This window comes from Pelodiscus sinensis, chromosome 23 (assembly GCF_049634645.1).
Source record: "Pelodiscus sinensis isolate JC-2024 chromosome 23, ASM4963464v1, whole genome shotgun sequence".
Lineage (NCBI taxonomy): Eukaryota > Metazoa > Chordata > Testudines > Trionychidae > Pelodiscus > Pelodiscus sinensis.
The window spans coordinates 20,509,116-20,525,725 of NC_134733.1; the positions used below are offsets into that span (position 1 = coordinate 20,509,116).

At 44.4% G+C, this 16,610-nt stretch overlaps 1 long non-coding RNA gene across 2 annotated transcripts in view; it reads left to right on the plus strand.

Moving 5' to 3' along the window:
• The first annotated feature begins 298 nt into the window (after nucleotides 1-298).
• LOC142819395 (uncharacterized) overlaps nucleotides 299-16,610 on the plus strand; it is a 41,555-nt gene continuing 25,243 nt past the window's right edge. For both annotated transcript variants that reach the window (XR_012897265.1, XR_012897264.1), the window contains exons 1-2: nucleotides 299-379; nucleotides 1,699-1,778. This is a non-coding gene — a long non-coding RNA (uncharacterized LOC142819395). The remainder of the gene's footprint in view (nucleotides 380-1,698; nucleotides 1,779-16,610) is intronic.

Here is a 16,610-nt window from a genome sequence, read left to right on the forward strand (position 1 = left end):
CATCTCCAGGCCCAGCGAATCTGTAACTAGCAGCTAAATACTGCAGAAGCTAGTCAGCTGGGACGTGTGCTTTAAAATCTCTCCACAAAGTTTAATGCTGAATGGGCAAGCTGGCCCACTGCTCTGTAATTCTATCTCCTCACGGCCAGTCTGATGCAGTCAGAGAGAGGATAATGCTGCAAGATAGTCCCCCTTTAAAATTAGGCCACTGAATATCAGCCCCAATGAAAGGGTTTTCAGCACCAGGGAAGTCAAAATTATTTTTACCCTTAGCCTAACCTTTCCTTCCCTGAATGGCAGATAGCAGATATGCTCCGGCTTATGGAAACTACAACACACCTATTGTCTCGAGGCAGTCCAAGTGAAAATGAACAATGAGGTACATTGTTGGCGATTTGTTACTGGAAGTTTTAAATGTATGTTGTGTTGGTATAGTGAAGAAATAGGGCATCTGTTGTGTCACCGTGGCAATCTTAGTATAGTGTCTCTGGGAGCACCCTGTCTCCCCACAACAACTACTCCACTGTGTGTAGGCCTCTGGCCTCCCTTATATGAATAGAGTGGCCGAAAGGACCAAGCGGTGTGTATCCATTAACATAACTCAGTCTTTACAAAGACAAATATGGCACCATTTTGACATTTTATTTTGTAGAAAGAAATGTGGATTTGGATTTAGCTCAACCCAACTTACCAAACAGACGTATGCCAAGACTGTTCAAACCAGTTGTAACAGTGGCACTTTTTATTTATTTATTTATTTATTTAAATATGAGACCTGGTCTCCACCTAAAACTTAGGTGAGATTTGTGAGGGTTGTGAGAAATTTCACTTCCTGAGAATCAGGGTTAGGTTGACCTTATGACCAATGTACAGGCAGCAAGAGGAATGGAAGACTTTTCCATTGACTTAGCTATTGCCTCTAAAGGGGGTGGATTTAGTTCTGTGACAGAACAACCCCGTAGATCACTGAATCACTGCAACAAGCGTCTATGCTACAGCAGCACATGGCTGTGTCCCTGTAGACTTATGTACTGCTAATTACCATAAAATGGTAATTTGGGGCACCAACGGTAGCATGGGAAGTCACTCCCCTGGCCAGAGCCAATGGCTAAGAGTCACACAAGGTACCAGCTCCTCACCTGCTGTAAGTCAGCATAAGAAGGGCAATTTTCATACAGCCCCTAAGGCAAATTCAGTGAGGGATTGTAAAGTGTCTGTAATCAGATAATTATTTTCCCCCGGTTATGGATACATGTGTTAGGAGGAAGAATCCAAACTTACTAAAATAAATTCCAACACTCAGGCCAGGTTCACACTGCAGGGAAAGGTGGGCTTAAGGTACGCAATTCCAGCTATGTAAAAAACATAGCTGCAGCTGATGTACCTTAAGCTGAGCTTTAGCACTGTCCTCACAGTGCAAGATCAAGAGGAGAAATGCTCCACTCGCAAGGAGTAGAAGGAGTAGAAGTACCAATGCTGATGGGAGCACCATCAGCATTTGATTTAGCAGGTCTTTACGGGTGTATTTACACTGCACCCTTAGCTCGAAATAAGCTACGCAATTTCAGCTATACAAATTGCGTAGCTTTTTTTGAGTTATTTTCAAAATACAGGCTGCTCCTGACTTGCAACGTTATCAGTTATTAGGATAGCATTGCAAGTTGGGGGTGTTGTAACTCAACCCTGCATTTATGACAGGTGTCGTGCATCATCGTAAATGCGGAGCCGAGGACGTAAATCGAGGGATTTCAGCCCCTTCCACGCTTACAGAAAAGGTGGTAAGTGTGTGTGTGTGTGGGGGAGGGTCGTAAATCGGGCCGTCGTAAAGTGGGGGCCTCCTGTATCTTATTTCATAATTTGGCACTGTGTAGACAGTGTTAGTGAGACAGACATGCTTTCTAGCTGCACAGACCAATGAGCGAGATTACCCCACCCATCTTGTCTCCAATACTCTGGGTCCGATACAGCTACACCTACACTTCCGTTACAACCCTTGAGACTTACACAGCCCTTCTGTGGGGCTGGTTAGTATATGCTCAGGGCTGGTGACAGATTTTGACTGGACATGGGCAATGTAGGGGGGGGGTGCTTCAGCTGAAAGGGGCGGGGCTAGCAGCAGCCAGTCTTCAGCACCACCTGCACTGCAGCGCAAAGGCCTCTGGTGGTGATTTAAAAAGCCCAGGGCCCTGGCCGCTGCTGTTGCCATGGTAGCAGCAGTGGCAGTACAGGGCCCTGAGCTTCTTTGCCCCCCATTCATCGCAGCCCTGTGCATGCTGCCTGTGGTAAGGGGTGATACGCACCCCAAACTGAAAAGAAGAATTTGGCCCTGTGTTCGAGGTGCATGCCCTTGCTGCTAGAAAATCTACTGGATGACAGCACACTCTCAGCTTTGTGCTGGACCCGCTGTGCTCATGCTCCCTCAAGGATGGCTCTAGAATGACCGGCCCACAGTAGGATGTGTCTTTCAAACCCACATCAGAGTGTGGTTGGCCCCTAGCCTGAAAAATGGGAGTTTCTGCCACTTGTGAGGGGTTTATTCTCCTGTCTGTAATTAAAACCAACACAACAAGCAACGTCAGGAGATGAAGCTTTCTCAGGCCTGGTCCAGGACTGGGGAATGAACGTGCCCAGGAACTAAGGTCCATCATAAATCACTCCCACCCTCTCCTCAGAGCGCCACGCTTTGACCAACCTCCTCCAAGAAACATGTGTGTGTCTCATGGACCCGGTCTAAAGTTTGTTGACGCGAGCGGGAGTCTTTCCATTAATTAGAAGGGCGTTTGGAGCAGGCCCCTTTATTTTCAATGGAGGGGTTTTCCTCTTCCTCACCCTCAATTTTCCTTTTACTCCAAGGAGCTGTAGGAAATTTCAGAGGGTCAACAGCTGATTTGAACGAATCGGAATTTCCTTGTAAGCTAGTCTGCTGGTCTCAAGGTTCATTATTATTTTTATTGACTCTTTGTATTATTGCAATGGATATCAGCACCAGTAGAGTACTAAGATCTCATCACACTAGGCCAGGGCTGGGCAAGATGAAATCCTGGAGCAGGATCCAGCCTGCCTAATGCTTTGATCCGGCCCGCGGACTTCATCTGGACGCTTTCTATTTATATCTCACTGCCTGTGCCTCTGAATTTCCAGGTGGTGGCTCAGGCATCAGGATCCTATTTAAATGGCTCATGGCTCCCTGTCGTGGTGCTACCCTGGCAGGGGCCGGAGCAGCAAGCCTTTTAAATAGCCACAGCAACCTCGGATGGCTGCCAGGCAACATGGTAGCAGCAGGGCCAGGAGCTGGGAGCCCTTTGCTGTGTTTTTAATTCCAAGCCTCCAGCCCCAGACAACTCTGGGGGGAAGCTAGTCCCCAGCCCCGCCCCTTCTGTCCCAGGCCCCGCCCCTTTGGGTGAAAGGGAGCCAGCTGTGACCACATGGCAAAATTCATTAAGTAGCCCCCTTGTGAAAATTATTTTCCACCCTTGAGCAAGGCATTGTAGAAAACGCAGAACAAAAATACAGGCCCCAGCTTTGTGCTTCTTTCGTCCCAAGCCCACTCGCTGCAGTTTAGAATGCTGGTCCCTCACCGGCAGCTACTCTTACTATGTTGTTCTGTTCACCTCTGATGCATTTTTTTAAAGGAAAATCCACATGGTTACTAGGCAGAGGCTCATGATGCAAATGGCTGTGATCGGTCATCAGTCTAACACTGACCATCACCATACTGGAGCCCCTACCACCACGCACCAAGGTGAAGCACCGAGTGCCCAAAGCCACAGTGTAGCAATCAGGAAATCAACTCTTTCCAGTGTTATCTGTGACTTTTAACAGACTCAAGTATGCCGACTGTCAGCCTTTACTGGGCAAGATGTAATTTTCCAATCAACATCGTCACTTCCCAAAAGCCCCACTTCTGAACTTTTTCCAGAATCCAAAGGCTTTGGCGGCAGCCTCAGCAATGGGAATCAAATTATAAAAACAAAATCCCTCCTTTCGTGCCACGCTTCCCAGTGTTTTTCCAGGGCTGAAACGAGAGGCAGACTCACTATTTGTTTCTGCTTCTGTTGGCTTTTAAAAGCACAAGAGGGTAAAGGAGCTGCTGGGCTGTTACTTTCACAGCTTGCTTATGTACACAGTGCCGTAACCTTTGTGTCTTGCTGGGAGCAGCTGCGCTGCGATTGTATTAGTCTGACTGACTGTAAACTGTGCGGTAATATGTAAAACATATTGTGAGTGATGACGACTAATTGGAGAGCATCTCACAAGACATTCTAAACTTGTGTAAAATGTCATCCAGCTGTAGGCTCTGTCCTGGATGGGATCTGTGTTACTTGTTGGAACTGGCTGGCTCATCCCTGGCTTTGTGGGGAGCGCAGGGTGACTGAGGGAGGGAGGAGGCAAAGAATAATGCCTGTGTTCAACCATGGAAACACTTCCCCATTTCCAGAGGCTGGAGTCTGATAAGATACTGAGCAAAGATTTTCAAATATGGCTAAAGATTTTGGGTACTCAACTTCAGACAACATACAGGGGCCTGATTTTTTTGTCAGGGACTTTATGCAAATCAGTTCTTGTTACTTAAAAATAAAAATTACTACCTGTTGGACCTCTCTAATCCATCACTCTGCTCCAGCAACATCCATGGTCTGGCATGATTTTATTTAGGCAGATGTCCATTTATCATGGGTGTGGCCAAGTTTTCTACGGTCCCATAAAGTTTGTTTACAGCCACCCATCCTGGTTCTCAGTGTTTTGTGCTGTAATTTAGCTCTCATTGACCCCTAAATATCCTCTAACAGCCCAGTAAGCAGTGGGAATGTTGGTAATGCTATGGTTTGTGCCGTGGTTTGGCAAATTCTCTGGTTCAGCACTGATCGGGTCCCGAGGGTGCCAGACACGAGAGGTTTAACCTATAGTCACATTGGGAAAACATAGCGCCAGATTTTATTTTCTGGCCCCAATTCCAGGGGGAGGTAAAAGGAGTGTCATGCTACTAGAAAAAAAGTCAATATGTCTATCACAGTGTAGGGGCTAATATCTATTGATCCAGCAGCAACTGTCATTGCTATTCATCTGGAAGCCAGAGAACGCTAAAGGGCAAGCGCTGCCTCTTTGGAGAGCTCGCTGGGTGTGTGCACTCTTGCCTTCTGCTGGATAAAATGCCAGGCATGATCAGCTGTTTGTGACTTTGACACCTGCTAATGGCAAATTTGCAAAATATTCTCCTCTAGTTCAAGCAGTATGAGGCTCGTGCTTTCTGAAGTGGAAGGTCACTTTTTCAGTTCTCCACCTCCATGACCGGAGCTACATTTAGCAGCCATGTGTCTCTCAAAACTAAGTGACTGGGCAACAAAATGGCCATGTTGATAAATGTAAAGTAATGTACATTAGAAAAAATAATCCCAACAATACGATGAGGATTAATTTAGTTATAACTACTCAAGAAAGAGATCTTGGTAAGAGAGAGGTCACTGTGGATAGATCTCAGTAAACATGCACTCAGGGTGTGTCTAGACTACAGGGTTTTGTCGACAAAAGTGGACTTTTGTCGACAAAACTATACCTGCGTCTACACTATCGCTGAGTTCTGTCGACATAATGTCGACAGAACTCAGCAGTTTTGTCGACGCTGGTAAACCTCATTTTACGAGGCATAACGCCTTCTGTCGACAGTTCCTGTCGACAGAAGGTGTTATTGCATGTAAACTGTCCTTTGCGTCTACACTACCATGTCGACAAAGCAGCTTGCTTTGTCGACAGAACTGAATGTAGTGTAGACGCTCTTTGTCGACAGTATCTGTCGACAAAACTTCTGTCGACAAAAGCCTGTAGTCTAGACATACCCTCAATGTGCAGCAGTAGTCAAAAGAAATGTTAGGAATTATTAAAAAAAGGGATAGAGACTAAGACAGAGAATATCTTATTGCATATATATCAAATCATGGTATGTCCACATCTTGAATACTGCATACAGATGTGTTCGCCTCATCTCAAAAAAGATATATTGGCATTGGAAAAGGTTCAGAAAAGGGAATAAAAAATGATTAGGGGTTTGAATGGGGCCATTATCAAGAGAGAGAAAAAAGACTGGGACTTTTTAGATTAGAAAAGATGAGATTAAGGGGGGATATGATAGTAGAAGTCTGTACAATCATGACAGGCGTGGAAAAAGTGAATAAAGAAAAGTTATTTATTTGTTCCCACAACATAAGACTAGAGGTCACCAAATGAAATTAATAGGTAGCAAGTTTGAACCCAAACAAAAGGAATTTTTTCTTCATGCAGTACTCAGTCAACCTGTGGAACTCCTTGCCAGAGGATGTTGTGAAAGCCAGGACTTTAATAGGGTTCAAAAAAGAGCTAGATAAATTAATGGAGATTAGGTCAATCAATGGCTATTAGTCAGGATGGGTAGGAATGGCATTTCTCAGAGGCTAGAAATGGATGATAGGAGAGGGATCACATGATGATTACCTGTTCTGTTCACTCCCTCTGAGGCATCTGGCATTGGCCACTATTGGCAGACAGGACACTGGGCTAGATAAACCTTTGGTCTGACCCAGTATGACTGTTCTTATGTTCTATAGTTCCTATGTGTCCTTCTGCCTGTGGTTTTGAAAACTGGCCATTATTTTTTTGCAGAAAATGTAATGTAGTCCTAAATTCTTCATGAAAATGTGTCAGATTTTTTTTTCCAGCAAAAAACAAAATTAAAGTGTGTCAAAATTTTGGTTTTTGCAAGCCAGTTTTGGTAAAAGGGAGGGGGGAGTTGAATTTTAAAAAACACAGAACTTTTCATTTTTTGCAAAACCCAGAAATTTGTTACAAAAAGATGACTAAAACCTTTAGATGAAAACATTTAGCCAGTGTTTAAAATAGTGGATCTTTGTAAAAGCCTGTTTTTGCCCCACAATGTACATGCCCATCATTCCATGGGGATAACCAATCTGCATATATTAGCTTGCTCACACTCGCCATCACAAGGTGATATTCATTTCTCCATAAACAAGGCTGCACCTTCAAGCACACTCAGCTTCAGATGGCATCACCCTACCCAAATGCATGCCTTCCCATTCCTGCGCGTGCCTGTGCGCACGCACCATCTCATGGTGGTAGTCTCATTCCTGTGCACAAGCCTGCATAGTTGCATATATCCTCCTCCTGTGACTTGTTCCTCCCCATGCACACTCACAAACAAACCTCCCTGCAGCCAGCCCCTGGATAGTCGGGGAAGTTCATAGCTTCCCGGATCTTGGCTGCTTTCTCAGCATGATTCTGAAACCCCTTCAGAACTTGTTATGTTACTTTGGTGATAAATTGTCATAATAAACTCTTCGATAGTATGAAGATAGGTCATTATTCATCATTGCGCGGCTTGGAAAAGACCATAAATCTGGAACAAAGGCCATTTGTTTGGTTTGGAGAATCCAAGCCTTCACTGTTTGGAAGGATTCATGTCCCCTTGCCCTCTCAGTTAATCATTCTGTAAGTCCTCATAAATATCACAGTCTGGGGGGCGGGGGAAGTTACTCACTCTTGTTGTACCATTAAAAAGTGCAATGCCATGCTATGACTTTTACTTCACTTCTAGCAGGTAAACAGTTCAGCTACAGATCTACAGTATCTAATGCTAAGTCTTTGCCTGGGACATTTTCAAGCTGGAAATGAATGTGAAAAGAACTGTTTAGTCAGATCGCTAAGGGTACACCTACACTGCACAGTTATTTCAGAATAAGCTATCCGGAATAGCTTATTTCAAAATAGCACGTCTACACTGCAGGAAAGCCTCAAAATGAGTCCGAGGCAGGCTTCCCTCATGTAGACGTGCTATCTCGATTTAGAGCCCCAGGAGGAATCACTTAGAATGGCCCTGGTGAGGGGCTATTTAGAAATAGAAGAAGTGGAGCGTCTACACATGCCATATTTCAAAATAGCTATTTCGGAATAGGTATTATTCTTCGTAGAATGAGGTTTACAGAAGTCGGAATAAGCCATCCATTATTTAGAAATCATTTTGAAATAACAGAATTGCTGTGTAGACGCTTGTGTAGTTATTTCGAAATAACAGCTTTTATTCCGAAATAACTTTGCTGTTTAGACACACCCCAAGAAAAGAGTTTCCAGTGCATACATGACAAGAAGCTTGCATGTGTTAATGTGTTCATGGATAAATGTAAATAAACTGTTTCCCCCCCTTTTCTATAGTATAAAAATTAGTATTGCTTACACCAAGCATTGTAAAATCATCAATCAGCTCCCCCAAAATAATGAGACCAGCTTAAAAATCTTGAGATTTAAAACAAACAGTAAATGTTGGGGGCTTTTCATTGGTCTTCTGGTTATTGAGCCCAGGGCTGTCCTTACCCATCTGCCCTGGCTTCACTTCCTCTGGAGAGGATCTAGTTAAGTTAAAAGCAAAAAAGCTGGCCAGACCTATTATCGGAACACTGAACCTGTGAAAGAGCCATTCAAATGGTAATGAAGCCATTTCACAGGCATGTGCCAACCCCAGGAACATACTGTCAGTGTCTGAATTTACTGTGGGAGTCTACAGGACCTCAGTTTAAAATCTGCTTTAAAAATATTTCATTAGTGTGTTGCTGAGGATTACAAAATCACATCTCTAAAAAATTGTCATTCCCAGCTGCCATTGGGCACAAGGGCACGAGTTTGATAATATTGCGTAGGGCCCCATAAATCCTAAGGCTAGCCCTGATTGAGCATCTGAGGGTCATGTTTTCAAACTTTTCTCCATAACCTTTAGGACTAGAAATTTTTTTTTATAATGTAGGCTGAGGGTTATGTGCTATGAAATGACTCTTGGAGCTGAGGTTTTAAGAAAAGCACTCAATCTCAGGAGATAAAAATCACCAAGATTGATAATGCTGTAAACATTAATGAGTTGGAACTTGTGTGAAAGAAAAAGGGTTTGTGACAAATAGCAGAAATGTTATTTATTTAAAAATCAGAGTGAAATAAGTATCCGTTATAGCAAAGGACTAGTAGCACTTATTACAGCCAGGCCTCATGTGAGCAGGTACTACACAAATGTAAACGTAAACCACAGAAATGAACAAGGCTGCAGCTTCACACACACACTCAGCCCCATATGGCATGGTCCTCCCCACGCACGGACCTTCCTGTTCCTGCACACGTGCTTGTGCACACACAATCTCATGGGGATAATGCCCCTTCTCCCGCACAAGCCTGCACACTCACGTACATCCTCCTCCTGCCACTTGTCCCTCCCCATACACACTCACAAACAGACTTTCCCGCAGCCAGCCCCTGGATTGTCAGCGACGTTCACGGTGGTAGGGGACTGGTACGTACACAATCATCAGAAGAGGCTGTAATTGATCCCTAGAGGATATGAGTGAGTTACACACCCACTTACAGAAGGGCCCTCAGTCTTGCTGGACATATGAGATGTTGAATCTCCAGATTGGAAAAGCTAAGTGGCTGCATCTAGTGACAGATTTATATCCTCTGCAGACTTGGCCCAGAAGTGGAACTGTCTTACGTACGAGTGCACACTCACACACACACATACACATACACATTGCCACATACAGCTTTGCGTTGCACCTCAGTCTTGACCTGCTCCAACTTTAGAATCATAGAATCATAGAACTGGAAGGGACCTCGAGAGGTCATCGAGTCCAGCCCCCCGCCCTCAAGGCAGGACCAAGCTCCGTCTACACCATCCCTGACAGATGTCTATCTAACCTGTTCTTAAATATCTCCAGAGAGGGAGATTCCACCACCTCCCTTGGCAATTTATTCCAATATTTGACCACCCTGACAGGAATTTTTTCCTAATGTCCAATCTAAACCTCCCTTGCTGCACTTTAAGCCCATTACTCCTTGTCCTGTCCTCAGTAACCAAGAGGAACAAATTTTCTCCTTCCTCCTTGTGACACCCTTTTAGATATTTGAAAACCGCTATCATGTCCCCCCTTAATCTTCTTTTTTCCAAACTAAACAAGCCCACATCTTCCTACATCTTTGACTTTGGCCATTGGCCTTCCAGATCATCCTTGGGATTTAACCTGGAATATTAACATGACTCTCCAGGGGCTGCTATCTTACAACTCGCCCTGGTCATTCTATCCACATGCAGTGCTAGAAGAGGGCAGATGCCTTGTTATGAGAAAATGTTAGGCGCGAGTCAAAATATGGGTCTTTGAGAGGCAGGGTTAGAGATTCCATTCGGTCATTATTTTGGTTTGTTTTAATTTCCCAGCAGGATTCAAGAATTTTTGCAAAATACTTGGAGGAGGGGAGGGGAAGAGCAGAAGGGGGCAATTCATAGTGTCTCAAATGTTCCTACTCACCATAGTCAGCAGGAGGGGAAGAAATGCAGGGGAGCTGGAATTATTTTTAGGGAGAGAGCTGAGCGGTGCCTCCCTCTACACCTGTTTGTGCCCCCTCACTGCTTCACACCCAGGGTTGCCAACTCTCCAGGATCAACACCGTTGCTGCAAATGGCTTCCGGTCCAGTCAGTCAGGGAGAGCTAACAAATTAGCCACAGCTGGAGGCAGCTGAGGAGCCCTGGGATGAGGCCAGGAGCAGAGCCCCAGGCCGGTGATGGGACCCCACGCGGCAGTGGAGCATCCAGGGCTGGTGGACTGGTCCCCGGGATGGCGGGCTGCAGAGCTTGTGGGGACAGTGTATGGCAGGACCCGGGGGTGGGGGATTGCAGCCGACAAGAGCCAGGGCTGGCAGAACTGGTTCCTGGGAGTGGGGAAGCTAGGTGCAAAATCTGGGGGTGCTGCATCACCCCCTCATCCCTACTTCCTGTGCCTATGAAGAAATGGGGATATCTGCACACAGCTTCAGTTGTGTCTGCCTGCAGGAAGACCTTTCCGAGCCACATCTGGTCCTGGCTTGTATCTCAATCTCCATTTGGAGTAGCTCCATTGAAGCGAGTGGGATTATTTGGGGTTTACTGGAGCGGGGCTGAGACCACTCTCTGGCCCAGTGTGCTTGCTGCTCTTTCATTGTGGGGTCTTCCTTCACCCACGCCATGAGGGGGAACTACCTCCGGGACCCTGTCTGTATTCTTGTACATATGGCCACATGGATGTGCTGAGGATGGGGGGGTGGGCACTGTCCTTCCTACCTCTTTTTATTCCACCCTATTCTTTTCAAGTTCTCTCTTGCCCTTCTCACTGTGCATAACTAGCGTCTAACACCTGGATTTTCTTCTCTCTTTCCCTCCCTCTCCAGAGGGAGAAATTGTGTGGGGTGAGGATTAAGGGTTGTCAGGGCTGGGGCAGGAGGGTCTTACCTTGAGTTAGCTGTGCAGCAAGGGGGGAAGGGGCTAAGGCAGCTTCCTGCCTCTCCTGGCACTGCAGGCCATGCTGCACCCAGAAGCAGCAGGTTCCCAGCCAATGGGCATGCAGAGCTAGTGCTCAGGGCAAGGGCACTGCACAGAGCCCTGTGCGCTCTCCTCCCTCCCCTACATACATATCTAGGAGCCGGGCATGCTGCTGGCTGCTTCTGGTGTGCAGCACAGTCTGTGGTGCCAGGACGGACAGGGAGCTGCCTTAGCCCTCCCACTGCTCACTTGATCCTTCTGCAACAACAAGACCCAGGGCTTGACGTTCCATCCCCCAGTTTGAAAACCACTGGGCTAGAATGCCCGACCCTTGGAATGGACCGATGGGAGGTCTGTGATGCCAGATTCAGACCTATATGATCCGTTCACCCAAACCTGTTGGCTCGTTTTATGTAGCTCACTAAATAACAATCACCAGATTTTTGGCCTCTCCCACCCTGAGCAGCATAGGGAAGTCTAGTGACTTCACGATGATCACTACTGCAACCGCACCTGTCCTTCTCGCACGTGTCTGTTGTTTTTATCAGCCAGTTCACCTCTAGTTCATACAAGCTGACATGTGCCGTGTGGCAAAGGGAGGAAGATACTCTTCTCGTTGGGTTTTTGCCGCTCTATTTACAAAGGGGAAGGTGCTGGTGGTGGCTGAGAGGAACATACCCTTTAGGGGAGTGGGTTTCAGGGAAAATGAAATCCAGAGTGAATTCTCCTCAGCGGGGTTTTTTGTGGCAGTGCTGGACAGCCTTTCTCCTGGCTATGAGAGGGAAGTTCAAGCGAATGTATTCTGAGGCTCAGCCACTGTGATTGATTTATGCGCCTCGCTTTAAACCAGAAACTATATAAGCAAGCAATAAATCATGGTCTTGGAGGAACGCAGAGCTATTGCCTGTGATTCAGCTAGTGATGGGAGGAAGTTTAGGGGGGGAAAAAAGAAGCAAAAAGAGAGAAAATTGTCTATTTTTAATAAATTGTCAGAGCTTCAGAATTGGTGAGTTAGAGTTTGATTTGGGATTAGAAGCTGGCTTGGGAACCAGGAAGCACTATCTGTGTCTTCATATAACCTCATTAACTCAGTAATGTTAAACACATTCTTCAGCTAGGCTCCCTGGTTCTTTCTTTCTGTGGTCTGCCTTCCTCCCAGGATAGCCACACATCTTACAGACATCTCAATGAAGCCTTCCCAGTAAACATTAGCGATCACTTCTTAGCCGTTATTGTCTCTGCCTTCAGATAGCCAAGCAGGTATACACTTAAGTCCAAGATAAACACTTCCTTGGCCCTCATTTATTGCTGATATAAACTCTTATAAAGCTCACCACTCCGCTCACTATCATGCCCTCTATCGCCTTTTTGCAAAATGTAATCCATAAAATGCTTTCATGGTAACCTTATACATCGGCAACCAGTGATAACATCTCGAGGCCCCCGTGACAGACAGGAACTCGCAAGCATGGAGTTAATAATGCAAACTTTCAAAAAATGAAACTGGCAGAAAGAGACGAGGAGGGGAATAAAAGGAGCCGGTGTGGCTGTAATTGGGACCATGTGAGCTTCCTTAGAGAGGGATTAGGGGAAAGAGACAGGCCTCGCCCGCGAAGATTAGTTTCAATTAGACGGGCTGGAGGCGAAAGTCAGGACTTGGTGAAAGATTAAAACAAGAAGGGAGAAAGTTTCCATTGCTTTTGCTCCAGGCCTGCACAAGAGGTTTCAGTGAGATCACGCTAATTGAAGGCAAAACTTGCATGGAAGTTAGGAAGAACTCGAATTAATTGATTCGATGCTGCAAGATATTTTTTTTTTTTACCTACCGTGGTTTTATTTTATTTTCATCGTTACTTTTTTTTTCCTCCAAAGAAGGGGAGAGGGAATTGTATCCAAAATGCTGTAGGACTAAAATGAAATAGAAGGGAGAGCCTTGGTCAGCCATTCCTTGGCCAGTCAGTAGCTGACACACTTCTTTTCATGGTCTCCTTTCAGCTTAGCATCAACTGTTTGAACTAAATTGATGGTGTCGTCGTTACTACCATACGGCTAAGCTCCTTGTTTCACACATTAAAAAGTCTGTTCCCTTGACAGATTTGTTTTTCCCACAAGGAGATCTAATTTAGAGCATTATTCAAAAGTGCTCTATAAAACTAGAGTAAGGGAGTCAACCCGGCTTACATTTCCCAGCTGCAGGGTTGGGTAAAGGAAGCTTATCATCTTGTCTGCCTACCATCCTGAGCATATCTTCACTAAAGGGCTAAATGAAGAGACACATGACTCTGCCCCAAATGGGACCACGAGATGCTACTGTAATACCAATAATAGGCCAAGTCTATACTTACATGAGAAAGTTGATTTAAGAATAGCGTAGTTGGCATTGACGAATCTTAAGTTGAATTTCTGCAGCATCTCCAGTGCAGGAGGTAGACAGGAGAAACTCTTCCACTGACTTCCCTTATTCCTCACAACCCCGTGGAGTGCTTGGATCAACGGAGGTACCATCAGCAGTTGATTTAGCGGGTCCTTAATAGACTTGCTAAATTGAATTCCGCAAGACCGATCTCTTTCGATCTTGGGATAAGTATAAACCTGGTCTTCATGAAGATAGCTTATTCCTTTTCAGTAACAAAGGAACAGAATCATAAAAAAAATTAGAGATTGAAAAGATCCATTAATTCATCATATCGCCACCCAGTGAAGGATTCCTAGTCATGGATTCCAAGACCAGAGGGAAAATGCAGGACAATGTAGCACTTTAAAGACTAACAAGATGGTTTATTAGATGATGAGCTTTCGTGGGCCAGACCCACTTCCTCAGATCAAATAGTGGAAGAAAATAGTCACAACCATATATACCAAAGGATACAATTAAAAAAAATGAACATATATGAAAAGGACAAATCACATTGCAGAACAGAAGGGGGATGGGGGGGGGGGGAGGAAGGAAGGTAAGTGTCTGTGAATTGATGATATTAGAGGTGGGGAGAGTGGGATGTTTGTGAGCTAATTGTATTAGAGGTGATAATTGGGGAAGCTATCTTGGTAATGGGTAAGATAGTTTGAGTGTTTGTTCATTCCTTCTTGGAGAGTGTCGAACTTTAACATGAATGACAGTTCAGAGAATTCCCTTTCAAGTGCAGATGTAAAAGGTCTTTGTAGCAGAATGCAGGTGGTTAAGTCATTGAGAGAGTGTCCTTTCTGGTTAAAATGGCAAGAAACTGTTTTTTCTTTGTGATCTTGTCTGATATCTGTTTTGTGGGCATTAATCCTTTGGCGAAGTGTCTGAGATGTTTGTCCAATGTACATAGCAGATGGACACTTTTGGCACATGATAGCATAAATTATATTTCTGGATGCGCAGGAATATGTGTTCTTGATCTTATAACTCACTTGGTTAGGTCCAATAATTAGGTCCAATAATGGTATCAGCAGAATGAATATGTGGACAAAGCTGGCAACGGGGTTTGTTGCAAGGGAAGGTACCAGGGTTGGTATTAGTGTGGTATGTCCTGTGGTTGTTGGTAAGAATCATCTTGAGGTTAGGTGGTTGTCTATAGGAGACTATTTGCTTTTTTATTTCTCAGGATCTCTACCAAGCATTTATAAACCTCAACTACCCACCCGGAGAAATAAAAAAGCAAACTGAAAGAGCCAGACGAATACCTAGAAACCATATACTTCAAGACAGACCCAAGAAAACCAACAATAGAACACCACTTGTCATCACCTACAACCCCCAACTTAAACCTGTCCAACACATTATCAATAAACTACAGCCTATACTGGAACAGGATGCCATACTCCAAGAGGCTCTGGGAGACAGACCCATAGTCTCCTATAGACAACCACCTAACCTCAAGATGATTCTTACCAATGATTCTTATTAATTTAATGGGCATTAAATTTATATTATTCTAGTTTTGTTGTGTGATACCAAGTCAAATGCCTTACATCAGTTAATAATAGTATGTCAACGCTATTGCTTTCATCAATCAAACTTGTAATCTCAAAAAAATGAGGAGTAACATTTGTTCGAACCAAGAGGTTTGGTTCAAACTAACGCGTCCTGGCGCTCACTTCCTGGTTCAAATCAGCTGTTGAGAGGAGTAACGCGCCGGCGAGATCATGCTAATGAGGTGCAGGATATTTAAATCCCCACCTCATTAGCAATTTTGGTCACCTACATTTGCATCCCTAGCTCGAACTAGAGAGCAAGTGTAGATGTATCCTTGGATACAAGTTGTCTGGACCATCTGACTTGAAAATGTCTAACTTTAGTAGCTGCTGTTTAGCATCCTCCTGAGATACTAGTGAAATGGAAAGAGCGTTATTGTATGATGAGACTACATCATCTTTTCCTCCTTGTCCCAAACACATAACAGGAATATTTATGAAGACTCCTGCCTTTTCTTCATTATTGAATAATTCTATCATTTCCATCTATTAGTGGACTAATATCATTGTCAGGATTCTTTATGTTCCTAATATACTTAAATTCCCTATTTTACTTAACTCCGCTCACATAGATGTCTCCTTGTTTTACTTTGCTTCCCTTATCATTTTTCTACAGTTCTTAGCTTCTGATTTATATTATTTACTATCAACTTCCTCTTTCTTTCATTTGTTATATGCTATTTTTATAGCTGCCTTTGCTCCTTCTTCTCTAAATCTGTTTTTTTTTTAAAGCCAATAGAGCCATATTCCTCAATTGTGGGATTGTGGGCATCTAGTAAAGTGTTCTTAAACAATTTCCAATTATCACTTGCATTTTTCTCATTACATTCTTCCACCCAGCCAATCTGGCTCATAATTGTTTTCAGCTTTGTGAAATTGGCAGTGTGTGTGTGTGTGTGTGTGTGTGTGTGTGCGCGCACACGCGCATGTGTGTGTATATAATTTTCATTTCTAGTTTGATTTGTTTGCACATTATAAATGTGATCAAGTCACAATCATTTGCTCCTAGGCTACCATTATTTTTGGTGCTGTGATCAGTCTCCCTATCTGGCAGGACTAAGTCTAAAACAGAGCCACCCTCCCTCCCAGCCCTGGTTGCAACACTCTTTGAATTAGGAGACTGTCATCTATAATGTTTAGAAATTCCAAGGATGTCTTAAAACAAGCAGCATGAGACTTCCAACATCTGACACTCAAACTGAAGTCCTTCGTGATTACACAGCATTTTTTTCCTACTCATTATAGACAGGTGCAAGGAGTTAGTCATCCCAATCCATAGTGTGATCTGATGGTCTGCAGCAGACACTAATACCCCATCTGGTGTCTTTTCTATTGGGA